Here is a 6000-nt window from a genome sequence, read left to right on the forward strand (position 1 = left end):
ATTTAACATGACTTCATACATTATCCCACATTTTCTTCTTGTTAAGCCTATTTAGGTCTATTAACTTATTTTCAAGTTGCCCTCATTAATGTCATAAGTGTCAAGGTGAGGCGTCATGAACTAAAGATGCCATGAGTCAAATTGCCACTGAAAATCTGTTTGCAATTTTGGTATTTTGCTGTATTGGTCTTTTGTTCCACTCATACTACTACACACAGTCCATGTTTTATACATTTTTCATTTGCTCGAAAGTTATTCTCCCGCACGCTTACAACTCATCCAAAAAGAATAATAAAATGCTTGATTAGCCAATGAAAAGGCAACATTATTAGAGCGGTTCTACTTTTTCAAAAACCACCTTAAGTAAACGTGGAATCAATCAATCAATTACTTTAATGGCCTGCAGGGAAGATCACAAACCTACAGCAACCATTTGTCTACTTTTTCTAATAGGTGTTTAAAGACATTTACATGGACAGCTTGGATTCTCGACTCTGCAGTGATGATTACCCACCAGTGAAGGATACATGAGTAAATCCAGCAAGGCTGCTGTTTGCTTTGAAGAGAACAGAGTACCTAATTACCCTTATTTACAGGACGCTTGTGAGGAGAAGCATCATATTATTTTGCTGTGACAGATTCACTTGCCTAATAAATAACATCATTAAGATGTTCACTTCTGGAGCTACGTCTCATGGATATTACTGCATCCTGTCTGTGTGCACATATGCACAAAAATATATCTTTGATGTAGAGGGCAGAGAACCCTATCGTGAGTTATTATGGATGTGTTGGAGGAATTTATAGAGTGTTATTGACGCCTTCAAACCCGCAGGGATGACACACAAACACACACACACTAACACACACACACACACACTAATATACTAACAAAAATGAATGTGGTGTGTAATCGGCCTCGGAGGGAACTAAGAGTGTTTTATTTTTGCCCGGCTGTGCTTGATGACTGTTTCTATCTGCACAGCAAATAAACGTCGCAGGTACATAATGTGGGACACACTGATGAAAAAGAATCGGCCCTGTTAAGTTACTGCATTGTCTGTCCCTGCAGGCATGCTTATGCTGTATTGATGAGCAAATTAACAGGGTTTGATTTGACTAGAGAAGCCTCTATTAGATGAAGCTGTGAAAGATGAATTCAATTGCGATTTGAATAGCGCAACCCACAGCAGATTGCACTGAATGGGAGGCAGGAAATTGGCTAGTGCTTAAATTTAGTTGTGTTTGTTATGATGAATGCTCAGTAGTATATCACTTTGGATTGAATTGATCATCATGCAGGAATCCAGAGATGTATAAATAACCCTTTGTATGTACAAACACTTTTCTAATATGTACGAATATTCAATACAATGCATGTTTCTTTGAATGCTTTGACGGTTCAGTTTGGATGTGGAAACTTGATGAACCCTTCCTCCCCTCTGCTGTTATTCTGAGACCCAATTAGATGTACATATCCCACACAATCCTGCGATTGTAGGCCAGAGTGCGCCTGTTTGTCCAAAGGGAAGAGGCGTGGGAGAAACACATAGTGGTTTATGCCCACCAACACGCTGCACTGGGCACGGTGCATATCAATAGAAGCAGTAACTAATAACACTGGCTGCAGGTATGTGTCTAAACTTCAGAGGGAGACGAGTGCAAAGGTTGTTTCATCTTTTATGGATCCTGTTTGAAAGCTGCAATTGCCTCAAAGAAAGACATAGCTAGGAACCAAAGAGGAAGAACCAAAGCCAGGATGTGTGCATGTGCAATTCTTCTCATGTTTATGAGTGGATAAATCATACATGTGTAGAATTTGTGTTTCCACGGCTCTAACAGTGTAACTGGGCTGTTTGCAGCAATCTAGCCTTCTCTTTGAAATTGTTTATGTAGGCCTAGATCCCTACGGCCAGATAAGCAGGGGGCTGTAGAGGTCCCTGTGGAGGTCAGACTTTCTGAAGCCCAGCCCCCCCCCCCCTCATTTGCGATAGCACCCAGCAGGCCTGAGAACACAGGCCTAATGTTCTGGATGAATGGTGTCATGAAAGAAGACAATTATCTGGCAGCGAGCAGGGTCTCCCAGGGTTATGGTTTTAGTCAGATCATTTATTTTATGTAGTTTTTGAAGCAGGAGCTTTAAAGTTTAACAGCCTTGGGGTTCCTGTTGCCTTTTTTTTCCCTCTAGCCCTGGCTGTGTATTTGTGCAAGGGTGTATTGCGAGGAATAGAGTTTTTGATGATCTAATTGCCTATTATTGGATGTTTTCAGGCAATAACATTGTGTTTTTTTAGTTTCGTTTTAAGGTGTAGTATGTTTGATATTGAATCGACTTCATGCAAGCCCTATTTACACCCTTCAGGGTGTTGGCCACAGCAGCTGCTGTATAAAGAGAAAAAAAGATGGTATTATGAATCTAGAGTTGGAAAAAGGAGTCTATGCTGTTATTAATTACACCTTTTGTTTGGGCAAAAGTGCTATTATTTATACAAACAGCCAGTTCGGTAAACAATAAACATGCACTTGTAACATGATAATGCTATGGTAAAAGGTTGAGATGTAGAGAAATTAGGTGATCAATTTAAAAATAGTTTTTTCGTTGTGATCAGGGCCGAGCTCATAGTACTTAGTTACTTACTTATGTTCATTAAATCAAAATTGTTCATTTACATGTATTGATTTCAGTTCAATTATTATCTGTTAGAATTCGGATATGGTCAGACTGTCTCCATGTAGATCCAGTCTAAGCTGAAGTTATCATAAATAACACCTTTAACACTGCTTTAAACTCAACTAGACAAGCATGTTGCCAATGGGCTTATCTAATTGTTCTATTCTGTGTAATCTGATAATGAACAAAGCCTTTAGTAACAAAATGTTGTCTCTGCAGGGTATCCATGCTATGTGTGTTTTTCACACTGAAAGGATGAGCGAGCTTTGAGTGTGAGTTTGTATACGCCTTGTGGCGCGCTTCAGGCCATCAACTAAACTTCTGGGTGCCACAAACTGTATTTGGGTGGTAATATTTCTTTAATCTTACTGGAGAAGTAATTAGAATTGCACATGCTCAAATCAGAGTTATCGATGAGCTTCCCTTTCAGAAAAATAAATGTTTTCCCACATTATATAGCTTGAGATTGATAGTTTTATTTCTGCAGAAGCAGTTACAGCAACAGCTCCTTATGCATGGTTAATAATACAACATCCTGAGCAATCAACCTCACTACTTTCCCAGTGAGCGGCCCCATGTCTCCTGCAATTACATCCTCCCCATGTAATCTGTACTTCCACCCAAATGAGGCCAGCTTGAGTAATTTGCGTGAAGATTCGCCAAATTAAGAAATATAATGGGCAAGAATCCGGTTTGCCCTCCTTGTTATTGAATACAACAGTGCCAAAAGCAACGCTCCCTTTGTACCCTATTGTTTCTTGTGGATAATCACATTCACCAAGTCTAAACCCTGCGAGCCTCAGCCTCTCCCAAATGGAAAACAAAGACGGTCATGACAATCTGTAATATTAATCTGATTGGGTTAACAGTGTCTCGAGGGCTCGACTACCTGTGGCTGTGTTTTAACCCGATTGCACTAATAGCATATTCAGAATCAAGACCTTGCCACCTTCCCCCCACTGGTACACATAACTTCTAATAGAACATCCTGTATTTCACATGAACACTCACAAATTTGTAAATAATTACTATCACATGGGGGAAAAATAATAGGCGGCCCAATTCAAATTCACTAGCTCGAGGCGGTGTGGTAATCATGGCGAAGAGCGGGACATGGAGAATAGGGGATACGGGGGGTTCGGGGGGGGGAGAGGTAATTACATTGTATAACAACCACACAGTGTGACAGTTCGATAAGAAAAAGAGTTCAGAGTGAATATTGAGCAACTTTGTTCATAGTACTCATGACTTTATGTGCTACATCATTCAGTCAGCTTCAACTGTTGCTTTTAAACGCCTGTTAGCCGTAGTTAAAAAGACCCTCGCACAATCTAATGGATTCATTGTTCGGTTATGGACGGCTCTTTACAAATAGTCGGCTTTGTTACTTTAAAGCAAACAACACACGCATTGTGGGAAGTTGATGATGAAATGGATGTGTTATCTGCCTGTTAGCACAACAGCCCATTATCAATGTGCCAAGGTTACTGCGCTAGCTGTAAAGCAATGAAGACAGGCTGATTCCAGCCACAGCTGAGTAGGAGTTCAGTGGCTGCCTGCGTCCTATCACTTTCAAATGAGCACCACAAATCACTTCAGCGGGAAGCCTGCACCAGTAATGTGGCTATCAGCATATGAAAATATGTATGTGAGACCATCCAATTTACTGGCAGCAAAAAGGAAGAAGAAACCCGCAGTGTGCTGAGTGATAGTTAGATGGTTGGTTGCTGTGCACACATACAGTATGTGTACGTGACTCTGCTTAGGCATATCTGGCTCTGCAGTTGTTAATAACAGCAGAGCAACATGTGAGATTCCATGTAAACAACATTTTTTAAACTGGCCAGAAAGCAGCCAACATTTGTTGCATTAATAAGCAAATCAATTTATCACACAGCATAACAAGACAACCAGGGGAAAGAACAAGCCCAAGAAAAAGTTGGGCTTGCTTGGTGTCTGTGTTGAGCTCCAATTTGTTTCTGTGTGACTGAGGAAACATGCCTGTCCGCTTGTGATCATGTGTGTGCCTGTCGTTGTGCTTGCAGAGCATATTTTGTATAAACCAGTCCAATCGGAACAAGGGTGTTTTGTGTGCACTTTGTTCTCCACACTGATCCTGTCCCAGCCAGAAAATAATTACAATGTGTTTGTGAGGTGCTGCGACGGAGGAAGGACAACACAGAATCTGGCTTCATTTCACTGCTTCAGAGGACATCACATCACCCAGGAAGAAAAAGGAAGATGAGAGGGGGTAACCGAGAGAGACAATAGCAGGATAGAGATGAGACCATTAGATGAGAATGATAATTACTCCACCTCAGCCTGGACGCCTGTCAAAACATCCACTTCAAGTATTCAATTTAAATGGTGAACGTAATACCCACAATTCACGAGATGGCAAAAAAGACGGTCTGTCTGTCTGTCTGTCTGTCTGTCTGTCTGTCTGTATGTCTGTCTATTGTACAACTATTCACTATTAAACATTTTTAACATATCTCATTGAAACAGCGTAGCAATTATACCAATTGTCACTAAATTGTCACTAAAAGTGTACTCAAAGAAGATGTGAATGCATCAGCTGATAGCACAAACAGTTCTTAGCTAGCTTACAGTGAAACATTAAAGCTAGTAAAATGTCTTTACCGTCATACATTTTCAAAGGATTCTTTCAGATGATTCACAGTAAAGATAATTAAACTGAAAAAATCTTCATGCAGTTTCATGATAAATAGAAAGCTTTCTAATACATTACTGCGGACTCAAGACTCTGCTAACGTTAGCCTTGTTTGTTTTAAGATGCATTGCTTCTTTTATATTTTTTAATCTGTGTACAAGGCCAGGCCATACAAAAATGTTCATACGACACATACAGCACATACACGGAGAATTTTAATGTAGGGATTTAAAACACACAACTAATTTATATTGTTTATTGCACAGGCATAAAGGGGCCTTTCTATTAGTGTATTTTTATAGTAGGTGTAGATACAAAAGAGTAGACACAACGATACAGACAACTATTATGTCATTTGTTCTTATTGTAAAATTGATTAAATATTACAGTTTTTCTTAAGTAACGAAAACATAGAAAACAGCATCTCACTGTTGGTAGACAAAACAGCAGAAAAAGAAAGGCGGTAATAGCAAGCAAAGCATTCACTGATTCAAAGATAAATCAGACAACACAGTGGTGGAGACAAGGCTGTGTCTTTTATGAGAATTTATGACACACTTGCTCACATGCCCACACCCACAGACAGTGTCACCCCCCCAACTTGCGATCACTCAAGACAATGATTTACATATTGTACACTCAGACATGCATACAC

The sequence above is a fragment of the Symphodus melops genome, assembly GCF_947650265.1.
Source record: "Symphodus melops genome assembly, chromosome: 12".
Taxonomy (NCBI): domain Eukaryota; kingdom Metazoa; phylum Chordata; class Actinopteri; order Labriformes; family Labridae; genus Symphodus; species Symphodus melops.